The following is a 24,400-nucleotide window of genomic DNA, read 5'->3' as shown; positions in this document are numbered from 1 at the left end:
TGGTATGGTAATTAACAAGCTAAATTAGTTTAGCAAACTAATAATCGTTCGGAAATCATACTTCTTTAAAATATTTTAATTAATTTGTATCCTGTAAATCAACTTTCAAATATGTATCCCTAATTCAGTTTTGTTTGTGCAGTCATGGAAAGTTTGTGGCATAATAGGTAATTCAACCAATCAAAATTAAGTTTAAAATATTATGAACATAAATTATCTGTCCACATTAGACAAATTTATAAATCATGTTGTTATTGGCCGAAGGAATGACCTTGAAACATGCACAATAAACTTATCTAGCAGGTTTCTATCATAAAAGTAGGACAAAAGCGAGAGAATTCAGCTCTACATTTCTTCAAGGTAAGCGTCCAATTTTCATCATATTTTTAAAAATCTCGTAAAACTTCTTGCAATTATAAACATTAAGTTTCATGAATTTCATCTTCACAAAAATAACTAATTTCCCTGTAGCTTTGAGATCCTAAAATTCTTTGATTAAAATCAATCTTACTGTATAAAAAATAAATAACTGATGTATCATTTAATAATGTATCCTATTACGTCTTTAGTGGGGTGTTTTACACAAGTTCATATAAGATAATGAGTCACAACTATTCTAAAAAATAATCATCATGTTAAAAGGTTTCTTCAATTTAAAGAAAATAATAGGATTACAGATACACTTTATATTGATTGCATCAACAAGCATAAATTGTCCAACTAATATTTCCCCATAAATTCTAGAATATATAGTGAATTTTCACTTTCACAGGTTAAGTAAAATCTATGGCCCTAAGTATTTACTAGTTCGAAATAGGTATATTTACTGTTTTTATTTAACATCAAAGGTTTATGTTCATTTTATTTGACTGTTCTTTATTCTGTGTTAAGTGAAATAGTAATAAAGTCAATAATCAATATACTAGGTGGATTATCCATTATAATGAACTCATCAAAATTCCCAAGTGAGAAGCTATAGGATTCCTCGATGATTATCTCTATCCACTCTACATGAAAACATACTGCATGCAATGAAAGGTTACTAAAACTAGTGTTCAAACCGCATTTTGGTTGATAACATTCGATAAGCGCTAACATGACTAGACAGACATGACACTGGTTACTGCCTGGCGATCAGTCGAATGAAAGCTTAAGATCATAAGTTGATTGAAATAAACATTCTGAACGAGTAAATATCGAATCACCTGTATAAAAGTGCCGTATCGGCTTTGGAGTCTGAAGATCTTTTGTTTAGTCTTATGTAGAATCTTGAGCCATCCTCACTCTATAGTTTTAATCTAGGATAAATTGTCTATCTAATAGTTCTCCATTGGTTTTCATTGATATACTAGTTAATGTCAGCTTCAAATGAAATTAACTTTTCAGCTATGTTCAACATTTAATCAGTTTTAATTATTTTATAGTTTATAAATTATCTCATAATAAAAAGGCAGCTATTTTAAAATTCATTTCAGTCATAAAAAAAACAATGTTAAAGAATCATAATATACGTGTATTTATTCACTTATCTACTTGCAAACGTCTAGTTATATTGACATAATTAAGCAATGTATATGAAACATGCAAAGTAAGAAGGCAACACTGACAAGATATGATTTAGTGTGAAGTATGATTTTCGTTCTATAGTAGCTTCCTTAGTTTTTACCATTTTACGTTTTACTTAAAATACATTAAAATTTGTTATTATTTTCTAGTGTAGGAGTTGTAGAAGCTGTTGAATGGCGAAACTTGACATCTCGAATTTTAAAGTACCTCTAGTTGACTGACGTTAGCAATATAAACCATAGGATGTAAATTGATTGGCCAGAAAGTTATGGATTGGCTATGAAGTTTTAAGGTCCTGAGTTTTATCACAAATAATATTGTAAATAGTCACTGCTGAGGGATCTCATAGTACGACAATCATACAGTTTAAATATTAATGACATAACTTTTGATTAGTGCTTTATGATACCAGAAAAATTCAGCTAAGGTAGGAATATTTTGGTCACCTCATTCATTCAAATACCTTAATGATGTTCAAAGTGTTAAAGTATTGAGTTTTGGAGTTTAAAAAAGAAGTTAATGATACGAAGATGAAGTAGTTATCATATTCATATACATGAAAATAATTTATGTGGTTACCAAGAAGTTATTATCATCAGCGACCTATGTAATAGCTCTATTTTAGTTGGTTGTGATGTTAAAATTCGATGAAACTGACAATTTTTTCGAACATAATGCAAACATTAAGCGACAAATTTCATAATGCTGCCGTTTCAAGAATATGGAGATTCGAAGTTCACCTAAAAGTGTAGTAATGTAACTCTAGGTATCCTAGAAAGTTATTGATTTATATTGAAGCATTTAGTTCAAGCTGAATTAGTTCTACAAGCATCACGCCATATAGATGTGCTGTTTTAATTAACAAGTATAGTTAATGCTCACTTCTATGAACTATTGATTATTTTACCAGGTTTTTCATCATGGAGACTAAGCATATGAACCGGAGTGTTCCATAAGCAAGCACTTTCTTGAAAATGTTTTGTCTGTCATTCTTATTATCTTTTCATTTACTATAATCTCGATCCAGCCTTAAATTCTTAAATGATTCAGCTATATCTTCTTAAACTACGTTTTCATTTAATTGTCTATTCGGTCACTTAGGCAGCAAGACACGAGCTTTTCTCATTAATCTTAACAACTATTACAATGAAACTGTGATCAATATGGTTTCATACCACTTCAGATATAGTCTATCGAGATGTTAAGTCACTTAATTTGGCTAACGAAATGCAGTCAGCGTTAACGACATGGCATTGATAATAATATCTAATAATTGATAAATATTTAGTTCAAGCCATTTAGTTGAATAACTGATAGTGCAAATTCATCTATGTTATGAATTTTTTAAATTACCATTTGAGAATAAACCTGAATATACCAGTATTTAGTAGTATAGGTGAAATCCGAATAGGTTTTCTGTAATAATTAAAAAATAATGTAATTACTGTCACCTCAGTTGTTTGATAAGTAGGAAGTATTCTGAATTATTAACAGTACAATAGTGTAGGAAGCCCGTTCCATCTTATTTGAAAGTCATCAACTCGAGGGAGGGTGAAGGGTACTTTAGTTTCAGTGTTGATATTCTCACTAAGATTTAAACCCAATATGCATTGATTTTTTAAACGTTGAATCATTCCGGATTTTACCCTCGTTTAATGTCCAAAATGTCATCAATATCGAATTTACAAGTAGGACAGCAAAACGCATTATCATGGATCCCATTAAGTAAAAGGCATCAATGAATTAAGTCTTGAAGGTCAATAACAAGAAGTTGAAAACCGTTATTATTAAAGTAAGAAAAATAGAATGTAAACTGTTTGGGATGTGTGTATAAAACTTTAGGTACTTGGGGATAGGCTTATTCGATAATATATTCTTACCGAATCCGATCAGTTACAAATAAAACATTTGGAAAGATTACTGAACAACCTATATGGGGAAAATTTAAAAGTTGTCAACAATTCTAGTGACCTTTTTATTCTGTAAACTTTTATTCATATTTAAAAAAAGTAATTACTATGTTTGCGTCTAACTAAACCTATCATTAGCATACTGAATTCTCAAATGAAATATGTTCTTCTCCCAACAACTAATTGTACTTTAGGTACTGAGACATTATAGTCATTTCATAAACTCATAAAATTGATGACAATATATATAAAGTTATTTCATAAAAACCAAGGCAAAACAGTTCCATTGATATTAAATGGATGGGTCTTTTGAAAATCTAAAAATACTGATCAGTTTTAAAAAAATGACCAAGCAATTAAATGTTCACCAGATATTTTATTCGAAGTAGAGTACTCGAAATTTGTATAAGATTATATAATCCATTTTGTTCCTCGAATAGACAATGATATTGTAACATAAGTCGGTAATAATTGTTGTGTTATACATTATGTTACTAACTGAACGAGGACGAATCAATGTGAATTACTGACTGTTGTAAATTGAAACTATGTTAGAGTCTTTGATTGGTTAGTACTGTTGATGAATACAATGCTAGAACTGATCGGGTAGTCGTTGCTTCTTACTTTTTTGAACAGTTTTACAGCTGTTTTTAGTTTAGAGCGAAGATGCCGTTTTTATATTATACAAGTATCTTTACGTTAGATTCATGTGGTTACAAGTTTTTCATATGTTGAACATTTTATATAATTTTGAAAATCAATCACTTTGATTGCCAAAATCCATTATATTATAACAGATCAAGTGTTAGATTAAAATGTTTTAAATGGTATTCACTCTGTAAATAGAACTATGTAGCAAACATATATCCTACCAATTTTAAAGAACAGTGAACTTATGAAAGACATACCAAGTAATGAATGTATATAGAAAAGACATGTAAAAAATCTCTGTTTAAGAACTTAGCTTATACGTTCGTTTCGTTCAAAAAATGTAAGGCACCTGGTTAAAATTATATACTGTCGTGTACAATTTGGATTTACATATGATTTGAAATTCATGAATCAGATTTAATGAAACCTGGAATATGTTGTTTACGTTTAAATGTTAAATAAGTATTTTGAAATGTAATAGCAGCCCAGATATTCATCTAGCTTGTAAACTCTGTAAAGTCTGAGAGACCACTTTCAAAACAAGTTAAACAAATTAGTTTTAAAGTTTACATCATGGATTGACGCTAGTTAGACAGGTAGTCAAAACTAGAAAGCACTGGACAACTGTTTTATTACTGTACGAAAATAATCAGCGGTGTACAATCCTGAGCTTATCAAGGAGCGAACTTAAGATTTTCAGGTCTATCGTGGAGTAAGTAAACTCCCGACTACTGAGTCTAAATGAAACTGTTTACAATTCTGACTTCAGTCAATTTGAGACCGATTTTCGTCAATTATTTTTTTAAAACAAATGTACAGATCAGTACATAAAGTGTTATTGGAATGATATTCTAATCTTTTCATTACACTGACAATTAAAAGAAACCCACTCATGATAGGTACCGAATAAAAGACAAAACTGATCGCAACTTTAACTAATGACTTTTCATAAGACAAATTGAAAATTCGGTTACTTCGTGAATTCCAGGAGACTTCGAAATACATTTTTGTAAATTAAACTACATATTTAATACAACTAGGTACTGATAATTGAATTTTAATATTTCATTCTGTTGATCAATGGTTAAAACTTTAGTCGATAGTTTGTTGTTGAAATCTTGAAGTCTTCTGAATAGAAATTGAATTTCTTCCAAACTTATCATCGAATGATTAGGAAATGATTAGTTGTTATAGCAAGAGTCTGAAAAAGAATTTGTCTAAAATTCAAATGATTCTCTTTCATTATATTTGCTCAAATGATCAATTAAGAATTGCATAGTTTTTATAAAGAACTAACTTATGTTGATGAATCAATAAAAATCAGGAAACGTTGTACAGTTGTTTGAGACTATATTTTGACCTTTCAACAACACGGATGTGCAAACCAACGTCGGGTAGGATTTATGGATCTACGTAATTTTCGGCTAATGATCATTTAGCTGTTGTTCTATGTTTATAAATAATAGTTACGTAAAAGAAAATGCATCAACTGTGGCCATTTAAACTCACTGATTTGTTCTTTTAATTATATTAAAGTATTTTCTTTCTCAGAAAATATATTACTGATTTGGTCATTTATATTCCTTTCCTAATAAATCATTAGACATATACATTATATTAATTTGTGCTTGAGTAGACAGAAAATTGTGAAAGAACCATTAAGTCCAATAACCATCATATTGCTGTCAATGTTTATGGTAAATTTTATTTCTTCTTGAATATATTTGATCCGTTTATATATATATAATACCTATTACGTCGTTAGTTTTAATTTGTTATTTTTGATGTTATTATTTACTTCAGAAAACTTGTCGACGCCATAGTTTATCGGTCATGAGATTTGTAAATATTTGGAATGTTTACATCTAAATAAACGGTTTGTTGAGAACTAATTATACATCATTACCAGTCATAAATGACATTATTAAGTGAATAATTATTACAATTAACTGTATATAACCTTATATGGTTAGAATATATTTTCAAGAAGTTTCACTTAACCTATATCAACTTTTATGCTTAACATAATGCTTGAAATCTGGCGAATCCTAATATTATTTTACAAGCTCAAACTTTCTTTCACTTATTTTTGACTGTAAAACTTGAAGGAAATCTAGGGTATCAGTGAGTTGATTTGTCTGTAGTGAAGTGAAAGAAACTAAGACTAGATAAAATAACATTTCAAAGATTTCTTTTATGAACATTTTTTTGTATTGATCAACATAATAGGACATTTGAATTTCAATAATAATAGTAATAATGATTAGTGTGTACAACTGAGTTAATTGATAAATTTTCATGTTACTAATGTTTGACTTTTCACTTTCTTAGTTTGTTATTTTCTCTATCAAGTCTTCAAACGTTTTGATAAAACGTTAATATCATCGTTATTTAAGACTTTTTGACAGTGCACAAAACCAAACGAAGGCTTTTCAAGTTTCTTAACTACGACTTGCAATACTCACCTAATATAATCAGTGACTTATTCTTTTACTTATGACTTATTTGACTTAATAGATTACAACTTTAAACCAGGATCATTAAAGATTTATTCATCATGCAGGAATCAACAAAACGTTAGATTAAGTGGTTTTGTGGAATTCTGAATGATACTTATTCACTTTCCAAATGTTATTGTGCTCTTCATGAAGCCTAAAGCTTTCTGGGAGAAGGGTAGTGTATATATACATCAGAGGAATCCTGAACGATAATGAAACACCTAGCCAGGTTTTTTTTTTATTTTAAATATTAGTTCATAACTTTACTTAATTTTAACTGAAACCGGAATTCCCAACAAACTAACACTTTACTAAATCGTACTGATTTTTGTCTTTTCAATCTACACTACGAATTTTTTTCTTAAGTTGTTTCTTTTTCTCTGTTTACGCTCAACAACACAAAAAATGTCGATAGCAAACAGAATAATGGACGTGATTTAGTTTTTTTTCATTCATATGAAAATTTCATTGACATCATCTATAACTGACAAAAGTTCGTGAATATGTACGGGAGGTAAATTTAAATTTCTCCCATTCTATATTCAAACAACAATAGATAGACACTATTAAACAGTTTAGTTTATTTTCCATAACAGGTTATCAAATGATAAACCATTCAAAGGCAAGAAGCATTAAACCGGTGGTTTGTATCAATGTAAGACACCTCAGAGGTTTGTAACCATGTCTAATCTACAGTTCAAACACTAAGCTTTTGGTCTCGAAAAAGTAGCTAAAAATTTAAACCTAAATCAAACAGCCTGAGATAATCGAATATTGTACTTTGTGAGCAGAGAGTATAGGACGAAGGGACTCTTTCACACCTTGTAAATAAACGCTACACAAAAGGAAAAATCCTCTTCAATGACTCTTTGACAGTTACTGTCAACTACCTGATGTATGTAATTTGGAAATATTTGTAATATTCATTTCTATTCTATTCATAATCAACTAAAATATGTGATCGACTAGTTTTCCATGATGTCTGTACGGAGAAATGAAATCATACTAATCAATAAACTTTACCTTGAACTTAAGGGTATTATACCAAATGTTATTTGAAAACTCAAGTTTTATTGGATAGCTACTGCTTCACAATGCACACAATCTATCATGTGCATTTCAGTTTCAACTGGCAATTGATCATGCGAATTATTTTTATCTATGGTATATGTTTTATTAAACAGTATAAATAAACAAATATCTATATTTGTTTCTGTAATAGATAAAACAAATATTTATTAAATTGTAGACAATAAGAACATATTACTCAGTAAACAAATGATTGTGTTTGTTTTGATAGCAAATAGTTAAATTACCACATAGTCGAAATACGTTTATCATAGAAATGAAAATTCAAAAGAAATATCCAAACATTATTCAAATACTTTAATCTATACTTATCACTATGTATATATCTATTTATCTATCATATAACCTTCATAAAAGTAAACACTAGATCGTTATGTAACTCTATTTAAATGAATAGAATTGATACTTGGTGCTAGTAGAATTGATTTAATATTTCCGAGTGTAGTCACAAATTGAAATCAAACTATTTTTTAAAAAAAAACTTTTTGTTTGAAAAATGAATAAACTTCATACGGTAGGTAGTTTGTCACATGATTGGTTGAAATTTTTCCTGTATAAAGAAAAACGACTAAAAAAATTTACAATCAGTGAATAAAATCCAAGGGCATTTATTATGCCCTTATAACCTTGAATACGCTAATGTTGTGCTTTCCTTATATATCTAATCACTTTCTTTCTATTTATTGTTGATAAATGACAATCATCAGAAACCCCACATCTATTAAATAAGTATGTAATAGAGGTATTGGACCGTTTTTGATATAGTGACCACCTGCATAGTCTACAGTCTTAAAAACTGATAAAGGAAAATAAATGCTTTATTTTTCTGATATTGTTTTATTTAACACGAGAATAACTTCTTATGACACTAGAATAAAAGTGAATAAAAAACGACCACATATTTATGGATGGATTATGTTGTTTAGGTATGACTGGGTTTTGATTGAATATTTTTTCGGGGTAGAGAAGATAAAAACTGCTCGTTACCTGGAAGTACTTTTGTTCGTTCACCTCATTACTATTATTTGTTCTAATAGTTGGTTGAAAACAGTTTTTAGACATGAAAATCCTTTTATAATTTTTAAGATATGTATCTAAATATTATCAAATACTCAACGATGTCATATGGACTTTTTTAATAGTGGCGCACTTGTGGAACAGGTTGAGTCGATTCAATCAAGTAGAGGAAAAATGAGGAAACAAGAGGAAGAGAATAATAATGGAATTGTTTGTCAGTTTTAGTTATTTTCTATTCACGAAATCAGTGATTTTTATTTCTGCCGATTCATTTTCCTCTATTTCAATTAATATTGACTTTTTTGAAGGTGTATCTATGTGCAAAATGCATACTTGATAGAACAGAAATTCAATGAAGCAAAATATTTTTAATAATCTAGCAAAACATTTCTATTTTTAGAAACTTATCCAAGGGGAGTCTGATTTTATGTCACCTTTAATGTTAACTATATACAGTTTTTTTCTCTCATTTAGATAATTTCTGTTATGCATAAAGAATTTAGATTAGTAAATCACCCACTGACACACACACACACACGTGTATTAGTACCATTATTATATCAAAAGTTATTCATGTGAAAAGTGATTTGGGCAGATTTTAGAATCTAAGCGTGCTCTTAGGACATGAAAACAACTTTAGGGAATTGCAAGTCTAAATATATATTTAATGTACGACGAAATTTGAGTTGTTTTGTTTTTGGTCAAGTTTATTTTCAGACATAACAATGATTAAAATTATGAGATAAACATTGTATTCAGTAGTCAATTTAAAAATAGTGCTAGATGGAGATTAACAGAAGTGTTACTTTTTTTTAAATTCAGGTTGTTCGACAAAATTTAAATGTATTCCAGCACAGTTTTTATAATTTTACAAATTAAAACTTGGCATCTATCCCTTCAAAGATTATCTCTTGACTGATTAATGAAGATTGATTCTGTTTCTACTATTTTGCTATTGGGATAGGTTATTAAATTAATAGACAGCTACTGAAGTTATGCGCTGCTTGTAAAGACATTTTAAAATTGGTTGAAAATACTTTACCCTAAAAGTCAACAGTAGTTAAATATTTAACTAGTTATCACTACAGAATGCAAAACGGAGGTTTATTTTAATTAAGCAGTACAGTACAACAGTGTAAAACTGACTCTAGTGCCATTATGTCTATTTCAAACGTGTATTTATCAGCTCCGCAGTTAACATATTTACCAGTCCATAGCTAAAGTTACTTTGATCGATCTCTGAATAGTAACTGACGTCATTACCCTTAGCCTGTCACCATTAAACATATGATGATGTTGCCTTGTTTTTATTTGAATTTCTTATTATAAATTTTTGTCAACTGTTATAAAACAATCTCTCACAACCGGGGAATAATACAAAGATTATCTGTTGTACAATGATTTTGTGTAAAGAATCAACTATTTTTTTGGGATATTTTGATATTACATAAAGTAATATTTTAAAGTTGTTTACGTGATTCCATGATTACTTCTTAACGATCAAATGACTACTAATAAAAAATCTATAATGTTTACCAGCTTTAACTATTCATATAGTTTTTGGTGTTAACCTTTAAGGATTGTGCCAACAGCAAAGGTCAAAATGTTTGATTAAAACAAGAAATTGTATCCTTTAGTTCATATGAGTTCTGGATAATTCTATCAGCTGATTGTTGAACTAATTCAAATTGTCAGTCTTTATCCAACAGAATAATGTCTTCTGTTTCAAGGGTACTAAAATGGATTTCAAACAATGTTTTATATTATAAAACACGTGACTCTTTATCTATTTTCTCTGGAAATAGATCAGATTATTCCTTATGACAATGAACTTTTTCCGGGTCTCTAAAACTTAATATGCAATCAAACTTAAGAGAGTATGCAGAAACCACTATTAAGTTTCATAGTTAATAGTTTGAAGTTACTTGATTTGATAATTGTTCATTAAGTATTCCATAAGTTTATTTCCGGTGTGAATCATATAATTAAATAACCGTTAACCACAAGTTGTAGAATAAAGCCGTTGGTTTGAAAATCATTATCATCCAAGATATAGATTGTTGTTCATCATTTCTTCGAAATAATCTCATATCTGAAAAATGTTCATAATACCAGGATCTGATGATTCTACTGCATAAGGATAATAATGTTGCTAGATATTAAATACTTTAGGATATCTATCAAATGATTACAAGCAGTAAAAAGGAAGAAACCACATTAGGAAAAATAAAACCTAAGAACTATATATCTCTACTGAATAATGAATAGATGTGATCATAGGGTAATCTGAATGCTTATAAATTAGTCATTCCTTAATAGACCTTGTGAAAGTTGCATTTTAACTCAGTGAATAAACACTTGAAGGTTCATCTATATTACCAGTTATTCAAATTATGAAATATGGAATAAAACCCTTTTTATTATAGATTTACGTAGATTTTAAAACTTTATATTTTTGACTGTTGGTTTATTAAATCGTAGCATGGAACAAAACTACTGAATTGCTGAAATTCCAGTTAGAATAAATCCATCAGTAAGCACAATTCTGTCACTTATGCTTGCTAAACTTATCGCTTCTCAAAAATTAAAAATAATTATCATCTCCATATATACTACATTTTAATAGTATTTAGTGCTGAGGGATTTTAAAACGCCTGTTCTGAGGATATTTAAACATTGATGTTCTAATACTGTAATGATTATCAATGTGATTTCAACACAGGAAGTATATATATATATATCTCAACAAAGTTTAATTACGTTGGTTTATGTAAGTAATAAAATCAAGATGATTGGCTTAAATATTGGCTAAAAATATTTTTGAATGTAAGACAGTTATAGAAAATCGTTTGATTATAGAATAATGATAAGTAACTGGTTTTATTCTCAATAGTAATAATGAAAAAAATGAATCCAGTTATGTGTATGTAACTGATAATATCTGGATTCAATATATTAATTGTTTTACACACTTCTAAACATTGTCAATTATTACCAAACAGTAAAACTTTAATTAGGCCATTTTCAATCGTTTAACTTAAACTATTCATAGTATTTATTTTACTGAAATTTGATCATAGTAATGCATAAAATGAATAGATTTATTAACGTTTACTACAACAGATTCTATGATTTGATATAAGTGGTTGATATCAGCTGCCTTTCTTTATTTAATGAATAAATTTGCCTTCCAAATAATACCTTTAAAAATTGTACAGTAGAGTTAGTTCCTCTTGTAGAACCATTTATTCCTTACAGAAACTTAACATTTAAGATTACATCTAAAGAGTCATAAAAGTCTAAATAAGTGCATTGTTTCTATAGAGATTTTCTGTATATAAGCTTAACGATAATTAAAACTGTAAAGCAACTAAGGTCTTATTATTTTCTCAGTAACATCCATAATGCTTTACTAAGTGATTAAAATATAAAGCCTGAGAGCTAATAAGTTATTACCCTATTCTTATGGACAGTATATAAATTATGGAATAAGACTCAAGTATAATACTATTAGTACTTTTAGCAAAAACATAATAATCCAACCAGTAAAATAAGACAAAAAATGTATCAGTATGTTACGTTACACTATCATTCGTTGTGCATGTCTCAGTAAGGTAATTAAAATGCTATGAGTCTATATGCCACTACCTATCCTAAATTCTGTAACCGTATGATTATTTCTTGTATCGTATAAATTGTAAAAAAGGAAACCTGATTATCGGTGTTTATTCTTGCTTTTACAAAGTATCACATTGGTAATGTGAAAGGTTATTGAATATTAGTTACCAAGTGAATATTCGTGTATTTAACTTAAGATCACATTTATAATGTATTAGTCTGTAGTAAATAAGAGAAGAATTTAAACTAATGACTCGATAATGAAGAATCAAAATGTTTTAGCCAACAAAATGCGTAATGGTAATACTTTGTTCTCTATTTATTTCAAATTTAAACACTAATGAGGAGTCCCACAATAGGACAAAACGGTTGTCCAGTTGTTCCAGGTTTTCCATGGTGGTCTAGCTTCAATTGACTCATGATCTCGACTATTAAAATTAGTTTGCGTTTAAATCTGAAGAAATAAAACAGGTCTATTGCTGTGCTAATCACAGCTACTAACATCCAGTTAATATACACAAAAGATGTAAATTTTCCATGAAAAATTATTTGAACGCAAACCTTTTCATTGAATGAAATTTATCGGACAGTGAGGAAATGTTTGCTATTCTTTTGCTTTTTATATGATCCTAGAAAGCTGAACTTCATTCAGATTATTAACGATGTCTAAAGTATGACGTAAACTTTTACTAGTAGACATTAATTTTAAAGCAAGATTGTGATAAGATTTAGCTTCTCTTTATAAACTATCTTTCTTTTAATATTGATTGAAATTCAGCATATAAAAATAACTATTGACAGATGAAATGAAACAGCTTTCTGTCCAATTAGTGAGCCAATTCAAAGATTTCAAATCACACATGATGCATGTTGTTTTTGGATGAAATTGAAAAGTTATTTTGTCAACGAAATTGCTAGTAAAACGAAAAAATCCACTTGTATATATGTATATAAGTATATTTGCAGAAAATCCCTATTTCGAGTTGTGTTATGTTTGTTATCTTTTTATTTTTATCTATTATATTGTGTTGAACGGGGATAAAGTTAAATGAACAATACAGAGGGACCAAGGAAAAGACAAATGTACGAAGAAAAAGCAACTTCAAAAACACAGAACACTGTTTTATCAATGTAGGACTAACTGAAAGTAAAACTCGTTATTTTATGAACAAATTATTGAAAACTAAAGAGTACTATTAGAAAGTTACTTTGTCTGCTTAAGCAGAGATGAAGAGCGGTAAGTAGTGGAATCCAGGACATGTGTCTCGTTCCATTTGGAACTCGTCACTTAGATATAACTTCATCCCAGAGTCTATGTTCAACCCGGGCTTCGGACCCAGCGCTGTTCGCTTCAAACACCATCGCATTATCCACTTAGAATTGGATATCAAATCTTGGATCCAAGTATATCCACTCGGTGAATCTCAAGTAGGACGAAACTGATGTCCTGAATTTCGTGTCCATCCACCACCTTTGTGCTTGAAAATACTTGTAATTTACAAGCGATATCGAAGCAGTCCACACACGATGCACATGTACCAAAAGGAGATTGATCAATTGTAGTCCTCATTATCAGTGGGAAGATTCGAACAAACAATTCATATAAATCATTTTTCCATAGTATGAAAATACTCAATAGTCCCTGCCAACAACCATTAATGGGTCCAACCTGGAGCTATTAGTTTTTTTAATATGAAGTCAAAATTTATTCGGTATTATTTGAACTTTAGTCAGTTCTAACTGGTCATCAAGTATGTAGAATACTGAACAACCTAAAAGTGACATAAAAATAATTCAAAGTGCTCTGTGATTTCTAATTTTGCTTGAAATAAAATCCTCTTCAAATTGGATTAATTTTTACCAACCACCCAACTGAGTTACATTTTTATATTTGATGTTCAATTTACCGATGATATGATATTATCATCTATCTCAATGACTATTTGTTGGTAAATCCATTTAGTCAGTATGTTTTTCTGCACATAAATTACCAAACGATAAAGAAAAATGTATAAGGAAAAAAAGAGCTTATCCATATTTGTCTAATTGCCTAAATGCTGATTGTAGGATGTATTTGGAGGGTTTAAAGAGAGACACTACTGATTTCAGTCAGAATACGCATTTTAGCAGCGATAAAATCTTAAATTTTTGATTTCATTAGAAATTAATGTCAAGTGGAGAATTACTGAAAACTGAGGAATACTAGATACCCATCATATTTTAGTCTGGAGCACCTCAATAATATATGTACACTAATAGAAACCAGCCTAAAACCCATGAGTTTTGAGCTTCACATTCTTTATGACGCAACTGATTATTGATTAAATAGTCCATACATTTTTATTATCTGATACTCTGTAATAATATCATTGTTGAACGAGTTGTCGAGGTGACAGATTGGTTATTATGAAAAAAAACAGTATTATAGATTAAAAATTATTCGTACGTTTTAATGAAGGAAATTGTATTTAATTGAATAATTTGTATAGCTGTGTATTATGGGATGGATTTCATTAGAATATATTTCCGGTCAGAATTGAACGTTCTTCTGATAGTCAGAATATACGAGATATAATTTAATACATAAGACTAGTATAGAATAAGGAAAGCGAACATATGATTATGAAATGAAACTTAGTCAGTTAATAACAATGGTAATCGAAAAATTCTGAGTAAAATGAAAGTATTTTTGGTAATGTAGGAGTGAAATATGAAAATAAATAAACTAATTAAAACCAACGTCATGATTATCATAGGGGTATATAACAAATTACTTTTATACCGATAACTCGAATTTTTAATTGTAGATGGATGAAGTAGCTTTAAGCATATACCTCGCAGAATTTAACCATGTTTTATAATTGTTGTCAGATGATGAATCAAGGACTGAGCGCTTTGTGTCCACTATATGATGAAGAACATGTTGTCTCTTGATAAATCATACTAGTAAACGCTTTCGAATATGACGAAGAAGCAGTTTTGACAAAAGACCTAAGTACTTGACTCCACAGGATAAAGTCAATACATTAAATTGAGCAGTCGTAGTAACTTATCTATCACGCGAAATTATATAAGATGATGATATTATATTGAAAAATGATTTTCTGCATTAAAATATCTTCTTTAATCTAACCTATTCAAACTAGTTTCAGTATATCATCAGTACTGTCTATCATAAACTGAAAGTTTGCTTGGTTTTGTTTTAGGAAATGGTGTGTCTAATTTGTTCATTGCTATAGTTAAATATTTCTCTCATTTCATAAATCCCCTTCGACGAAAAGTATTTATTCACTCCATTTAAAACTTATCCAAACAAATTTCAAATCACAACTCACCAAATTGAGAAACACAGTTATTCATTGATCAATAATTTGTCAAATATACCTAGTATTGTGTTGCTTTTAAAATAATTCCATAGAAACGAATTCTTCAGTTAAATAAATTGCTGTACTTTCTATATTTAATCACATCTAGATAACCAAAATTGTTTCTATGCAAACTGAATTTGTGAATTATAACAATGAAATCAATTTTAGAAAAGTTGATCTTATTTCCCAATTGTTATATATCCTAGATATTTCCCTATACTTAAGGCCAATAATTAAATAATAAAAAACTTTTTTATTCAAAGTAACATTTCGGTAAACTATAATGTTTTTTTTTTATTTATTTGAAAGGTAACACTCATTAGACATTACTATCAATTGATGAAGCATTGAATTACTATGTTTTTTTTAAGTTTAATAAATTGACTGAAAAAAAACAAAGGAACTTTTCATCAGTTTAAAACTTTGTACGGTCATTATTGTTACAAGGTGCAAATTTTAAACTAACATGAAATGAATACTAAATGCGTTCACTGTTTTTCAATGATTTTTTGTTCTTTAAAAAGATTTTAGTTCATGTTTGAAATTAGCTCAACATTTTTTTTTCTTTTTATTAGTTGAGATCATGAGTCAATTGAAGCTAGATCACTATGGAAAACCTGGAAGCACTGGATGGACGTTACGTCCTATTGTGTGACTTTTTCAGCATTCCATTGTGGTCTAGCTTTAATTGACTCATGATCTTAACTACTGAAAAAGTTACTATATTATCCACAAAAATCCCTTCTGATATTCATCACTATTTTTTGTTGGAAAATTACTTAGTTTAATTGGTTTTTTAATTGTATTATAAACTTTCAAATAAGACAATGAGAATCAAATTTAATTTTTGCGAGTATTTTTATTATTTATTTATCCCTGTGTAAATAAACTTTCCTTTCATTTAGACGGAACGATATATCAATAAATAAACTGTAAACTACAGAATACTTAGAAGTGAGTTTAATGTGTTTAGTATTCTCTGTTACTGTAAATTATTATATTTTCACGATTCAATTTTTCTTGAAGGGAATATGAAGAATTAAAATCGATCTTGTATTCTGCTTAGTAAAGATTTGTATTTGAAGTGGATGATTTAATGGTGAAGTTGTGTTTTTTTTACACGAATAGTTTACATTCTCAAACCTTACGTTAATGTTCTTGTAATAATGCTTAGAATGATAATCGAAGCTTCATAATCAAAACTACTCAACAGAAAGAATGCAAAACCACTGAAAAACCAGACGGTTTCTAAAGAAAACCAGGTGTACAATTTCAGAGTAGAGTTCGTCTTTTTTCATGTAATCGAAGCGTATGATCTCGCATTCAAATTTTAAGTATTTGACAGTAGTATTGGTATATATAAGCATTTATGTGTGCATAGTCTTAGGTTATCTTCAACCTTATTAAATGTATAATAAGTGTGTCGTATTGAGTACTTTTATTCAATTTCCTATTTACTTAGTGAATGGGTGCTTTGCACAAGTGTGATTTTGATTAGAGATTTGATTTCACGCCATATCTTTAGTCATATATGTGTTTTTTATTCCCACGCTAGGATGCGCTACAGTTATATCTTTTCGTTAACCAGATCAAGCTAGCTCTAGACAATTAGAATGAAGTTCTTAACGAAAATTACATTGTTATTTGCAGAACTTGCTTACTAAATAAACGGAAAGTGACCGAAAATGCACACCTAGTGTACATTGATAACGTTGTGGGTAACCTCAGACACGTAAATGTAGTCTATTTAATCACATTGTCTGACATTAAATATCATTATTTTACCAATACAAAGATGAATTAAAAGTTTTCCCCATTGCACTAACTAGTACCTATCTGGACTCAGTAGCTAAGTGGATATAGTGATGATGTTTGAAGCTAAAGGCAATAGATTTGAGTCCCAGAATGAACATCAAATGCGTGATGTATGTACACCCAGCTGATCAGTCCCAAATAGGTCGAGAAGCGCGTTCTGAATTTCACTGCTATCTACCATCTATCTCTTCCTGAAAATACCTGTGAATTAACGGCAATATCGAGGCAATCTGCACAGGATGCACATATGCCAATAAGAGACTGATTAATTTCAGTCCTAAACATCAGTAGAAACATTCAAATAACCAATACAAAAATGAATTGTCATTATTTTGGATTGTGTAAAACAATCATTTAGTAATATAAACGTCTGACTTCATTGTCTCATCCATTCTTTATTAATCTTTGCTAAACCAAAATTAGTAATTAATCAATTGGAATAACTATTTATAAGTATTCTGTACATAAATAAATTACAGAATTGTAGAAACAAATAATTTTACTGATTAATTCTGAGGGAGAAAACCGGTTCATTAATTAATCTAAGTCAAGTATATTTTTATTTCAACTGTTATGTTTGCATACAACTACTTATATGCTTTATTAAATTTTTCATGTATAGTATGTACAACACTCAATGTGTAGTTATGGCAACGTTTTATTCATTTTAAAAGGAATAAGGATATTAATTAACCATTGGGAAAAATGAGTTTTTTACTTACTTTTCTTATTTTATTATAATTTATATGAAGTTTTAATTGAATTTGTTTATAACATGAAAGAATAGTAACAATGGTATTTATTTCACGTGACACAATCCATATACAACTGGAAAAATATGTCACATACTGATTAATCTACTAAATGATTGTGGACTACCAGAGATAGATTACTGCTAGTCGGCAAACAAATGAATTCCATTCATTATATAGGACAGCGAAAGTGAAATATTTATTTTTAATATTACTTTTACATTTTTATAAAGAGATATTCGTCGGGATTGTTCCATTCTTATAAAATAGTTTATAGGATGAATTGACTAAAATTAAAACTTTTGATAATTGAATACCGTTTAAACGCTTTGAAAATCACACTCTCATTGTATTGTTTGGAAACGTTTTTTAATCGTTCTATAATGAAGGCTATAGAGGCTGACTATTTTAAAGTCATAAATTATTGCGGAACAGTTATCTAATAGTGTTCTCTGATTACTAATGGTTATCTAGATAAAACCAGTTTGTTGTTTAAACTATTTTCTTGTTTCTATTTGCCTACCATTCATTAACTAAAAAACAATCGTTCCGATAAACAGTAATGCTATATCCTTTTAACAATAAAGTTCATATCGAAACATCAGATGACTACTATCTTTGCTTTCAAAAGGTAACTTATTTAAAGAACTATTAACAGTTAGTAGTAAATGTAAACTGAATATTTATCTTAGGATTAAACACAGGATAAATTAGATGTTTGGATTATTCAATTTTAATTTTATTAGTGCCTATTTTATTGACGTAAATGAAGTATTTTACAGTAATTATTATGAATATTCACCTAATACTAAAAAAATCTGCAGCTTGCAGTATTTCGCGTGAAGGGCGTTCCGAAAGCCGTCTCATCGTATTTTGGAAATGTCGTACAGCATTCGAGGACTTGCTCTGCTTCTCACTTTCCCTATACGCGAGCCCAAATGGCTACTCCAGTGAGAAAGAAAGTTTATTGACTAGACCGAATTGGTATGTATGCATATATATATATCCTCTAGAAGATCAAGTCAACAATGGCCTGTGGCTCATTTCTTCTTGGATAGTCATGTGTACTTATCGTTTGCTCGACTTCTGATTGGCTTAACATGTCATAATTTTTTCAGCTCAATGAGCTTTTCGAGATGTATCCTATCCATTAATTTATTTACAAGATATCAGCTTTAAAGTTAAACTATGGTAACATCTAAAAATTGGTCAGTCGAATTCAATCAATAGATTTGAACCCAATTATTAAATGCAAGTTCATTCACTCGAACTTGTTCAACAAGTTTTATATGACGTCTATTAACGGTCTACTAGATCATCTTACCAAATTAAGTAAAACTGTATGATAGATTGATGACATAAAAGGTAATGCGTTCGCCTTTCAATTACTGACTTGATGCTTTCTATCCTACTGGCAACTGGACACAATCTGTGACTCAGAGCCGGTGTTAAAATTCAATAAACTGTTTTAAAGCAACTTTAAATCCAATAAGTTAGTTACTCTGGATTTGTTAAATAAAATTTTCATTTTAGGAATTAGTTAACAAAAACTTAAGTTATGCATTTTTCAAGTTTATGTAAATTTTTTTCATAATGAACTGTACATTATCAGCGAAAAGAATCGTTTTACAACGGTGAGTATGTAAACGAAGGGATGATCAAGTGTTAAACGTATATCAATATAGGGTTGTGGAGATTGTTGAGCCTTTATTGAGACCATGAACCAATCAATGTTAGATCACCATTGAAAACCTGAATGGAATTGGATGACCAGTGCTTCCAGGCTTACAGTGGTGGTCTGACATTGATTAACTCACGATTTCAGTGAAACTCAATAATTTCCACAACCCTATATCGATAATTATCATGTACTCACTAGTGACTAGCGTCGACAGAAAATTTCCGGAGTTCTAGTAAGAAGCCGTGACCAGTGGAGTTCAACCGTGTTGGTTGTGGGGCAGTTACCCACCAAAGACAATGGGAGATGGTCATGCAACATCGTGGGATGATTGAAGTTAGACAATAGCACCTTCGGATCCCGATTCAGTGGTCTAGAGTTTAAGAATTTGCGTGAGATCGAGGGTCCTAGGTTCGAGTCCACCGGGTGAAATTATAGATGGGCAGTGATGAGGTGTCATATACTAGGACCGGACGGCCGTCTAGTATTTCCAGGTTTCCGATAGTGGTCTAGCATTAATTGGTTCATGATCTCAATTAAGTGTACAACTTGTTTACGGTAGACTTCAGTGTATTGCGCAAAACTGATGGGTCTATAAATTGAGTATGATCAATTCATTAAGTAATTTGGTACGATAGTCTGTTGTATCTATTACCTGATTAAACAAATACCAGAAAATATTATACTTTGCTAAACTAAATTCACTTCTACAGTTTTTTACGTAAGTAAGCAATATGACCGTGTTTCATAAATCTGAAAACTAAAAGTCTATGGAATAAAATAGGAAGTGATTATTTAGTGACTAATAAGTCAATAATCCATAGGGTCAGTTACAGATTTAACGGCTGAATGTTAAGTAAAACTTAACAACATCAGGAGTCCATACCCCAGCGACATCCTTGATTTTCCTATATTTTCAAACACACCTTACGGATTCTTATCAAAAAACATCAAGAGTGACAAAGTCATTGATTTGCGTCATTCATTTTTGAATGTTTAACACACACAAAATTTATCGCTTCCTTTCTCATCGTTATTAAACAATCTAATAATGACTGGCGCCAAAATAAAGTAATGAATAGCTGGAAAAACATTTCCTGCACACAAATATGACCTTCAGATCAAGATTCAATATTTCTTAATATCTAGAACTAAATTATTCAGTTATTATTTAATAAACACCAGTGGAATTATTAATTGTTTTAATTGTCTAAAAGGCTGTTTTATCGTATTTGTGCAAATCAAAATAGAACTAAAACTCATCAATCAGACTTTACTGACTTTATGTTTCCGATTGTATAAATGTTAAATATTTTCATTTATTCCCCACTAGCTTCTCATTCGAACTGTATTAGTGTAAGTGTACACACATATACAAAAACTGTCAGTTATTGTGTCTATATTTTTCTCCATTTCCCCACATATATATATTGTCTGGCAAGTCAAATTTACCGCAATCAATAAATGTAGGTAACACGGATGAATTATGTTATTTGCTTGCTTGTTTAAATTAAAACCCACTCATTTTATTCGATTGAGGCAAAGATTTAACAATAAAATAATTGTAAGTATTGGAGATTGAGTATCGTTAGAATCATGAACCGATCAGTGTTAGACTACCATTGAAAGCCTGTCCAGCGCTCCCAGGTTTTCAATGGTAGCCTAACATTGGTTGGTTCATGATTTCAATGAGATGAAATAATTCTGATCGATAGCTCACATTTGTTGACGGATAGGATAGTTACTTTATTTGTAAGTTTGGCAATGTTTGTTAGTAGCACGTCCATAAACTCACATACATGTCAGAAACTGGAACTTACAGAGTAGAATATACCATTCATAACATAAATCATACACCAATAATTCACAGTATAACAATCTTCAGCTAAATTAATCAGTGAACTACTGTATTATTGCCACTATCAGGGATCATCACATCTCATAAGAGCTTTAAGCAATCAAACCTAAATAAAGTCACCAATGAGCATATAATTAGTATTAGTATGATTGCTAAAATAAATTTTAATGAGATAAGGGAGCTAAATTATTTCCCAACTGTTGAACTTTTAAAGGAAATTTCAAAATCGCCGGTCGGCTTAGTCAAAGATATTTGCGTGAAAAAAACAGTCTACTTTAAGACATATATGCAAAGAGTTTTAAGTATTTGTTGTCAAGTGTGTCAATCAAAACAGATAATACATAATAAAAAGATGACAGTACACAAGTAAGGAGATCCTGATCAAGTTTATTAAGATTTATACACAAATTACATACCTATAGTAAAATTGTTTGGACATAATATTTTGTATAATTTCACATTATATACAGTATTTAGTAAGTTCACTGGGTCGGCACTTGTAGACTTCTGCATTGATACAGATGTTTTTATGAACCTAAAATATTATAGTGTTAACAAAAACAGTGGCCCACTGTCTTTTCATTAAACGATATTCGTTGGTTGAAGTACTTCTTGCCACTGTCATTATTAGCTCCTCTCAGATTCAAATAAAATAAACTTCAAAAAATGAAGATACTATTGTTTTGTTTCCGAGCGGTCACCTTAATGCTTAAATTGGTTTAAAAACCCCATTATGTCATGTGATCTGGGACAACGTTATGGTTTTCAGAGACCGCATTAGGTTCACCAAGATTTGTCTATATGGCTTCCTGATGAGTGTCAACTAGCCTGAAATCTAGGGACAGGGTGTTTTGTCGACCTCTCCCAACTATCTAACAGCAAAAAATAGTACACATGATGTCCAGTCATTCACACTGACGGTCATATTGTGACTTGATTGGTGGGACTTGATCATCAGTAGAGCCTAGACAACCTGGAGTTGGTTACCACTAGGCGAGAATATCTCAGTCTTATGGAAGATAAGCCTGAGCCCAAATTTCTTAATAATAACATATTGAACACTAAGTGTAAATACCACGGAGAGCATCCGTCCCTTAAAGATTTTAGATATACCCTTTTAACAAATATCAACTCACACAAAAATTAATAAGTTACAGAAACCTCATTGTGATGCGAGGTCCAGTCGTTCATCAACGACAGTACAATTTAATCGACAAAATTTGGTCAATATTAAGTATCAGACAATATAAAAGTGGTTACGACTAAGTAATCATTTAGTGTAATTTACAGATGAATGATGATAAGTTCGTTCAATTGGAATGATTGATACCTTTTATTCACCAAATCAGTGTATAATGAATATCTTTTAACTGGTTTTAAGAAGCAACTTTTTACGACTGTACTTCGTTCCTATTAATCAGCTAAGATTACAACGAAAACGTTAGTTTTAGATTTTCAACATCATTCTAGTTGATCATATGTAACTAACTTCACAAACTAACCTTACTCTAGTGTCAAATTGAGTCAATTTGATTTATTTTGAATCATAATTGCAGGAAAAACTTGTGTACACTGTTAAGCAGTATGAAGAGAGTTTCATTTCACAGTAAGTTAGTTTAAAACAATGTGTCTGAACTTCACTCAACGATCATGTTATAATTTGTCGTTTGAATGCTTATTGTCCTGGCTCTTTTAATGCTACTTTTTGTATCTGGTCGTCGCTGATTGTTATGTCGGAAACGCTTATCACTTATGCTCGGACCTCTGCGATTCCCACGATGCGAAAGTAAGAACACAAAGACTGGTATAAGTGGTGATTTATTAACCCCAAAACACGACGACTCTAGTAGAAAATACACTCATTTATATATTGATTGTACACAGACTTTGATTAATAATTAGGATGAAATCAAACATATGAAAAATACTTAGAGTTATAACAAATCACAGACTGATTATAGTTCATGTCAATGGAATACAAGAATATCGTATATTATACAGAAGATAATATCATACGAGAAAAGAAAACAAATATTACATCGAATCAAAACGGAAGTAATCTTGAACAAAACTCATAATGAGTAAATCAGTCGAAAACTGACTTTTCTTTCCATCATATCAGATCACATCACCCATCCCTAATGTTTTTTGACTCCAATTCTTTACATTCACTTATGTCAACTGCTCCACACTACATCTTACCTTAATGTAAAATTCTAATACATATTTGGCTATAAGCAGCTGATGAGAAACCGTGAAAACATAATGAATTCATATTATTCTGCATCAATATTCGTTCTGGCTTTATTTAAATTCATAAAGAGAACTAGTTGCATGAAACGATATGTCATTTTAAACGAATCTATGTAGAATTGGTCTATAACAGAATACCTTTGAGTTATGTTAGTTTTATTAACATAAGACAAGTTATCACTCAATACCATCAATGCTATACATGCATTGATTTCCCACCAATTCGATTTCACAAGATCTAGCATTATGTCTAAGATACTTTTTTTCTCATCTTATCATAATTAATTACAATGATAGTGTATTCTCATCTAATAAGGCAAATCCCAC

At 30.0% G+C, this 24,400-nt stretch overlaps 1 protein-coding gene across 2 annotated transcripts in view; it reads left to right on the top strand.

Annotated features, from left to right (window-relative positions):
• Positions 1–200: 200 nt before the first annotated feature.
• FHL2_2 (Four and a half LIM domains protein 2) overlaps positions 201–24,400 on the top strand; it is a 60,583-nt gene continuing 36,383 nt past the window's right edge. Inside the window, exons 1-2 of one of the 2 annotated variants that reach the window (XM_051211456.1) lie at positions 201–360; positions 16,623–16,671. The gene's annotated coding sequence lies outside the window, so the exon portion shown is untranslated. The remainder of the gene's footprint in view (positions 361–16,622; positions 16,672–24,400) is intronic. The other variant, XM_051211457.1, reaches the window with a different exon arrangement.

This window comes from Schistosoma haematobium, chromosome ZW, assembly GCF_000699445.3.
Source record: "Schistosoma haematobium chromosome ZW, whole genome shotgun sequence".
In the NCBI taxonomy this organism is placed as follows: domain Eukaryota; kingdom Metazoa; phylum Platyhelminthes; class Trematoda; order Strigeidida; family Schistosomatidae; genus Schistosoma; species Schistosoma haematobium.
Note: the sequence above shows the minus strand (reverse complement) of the source record. Positions and strands in the feature narration are given on the sequence as shown.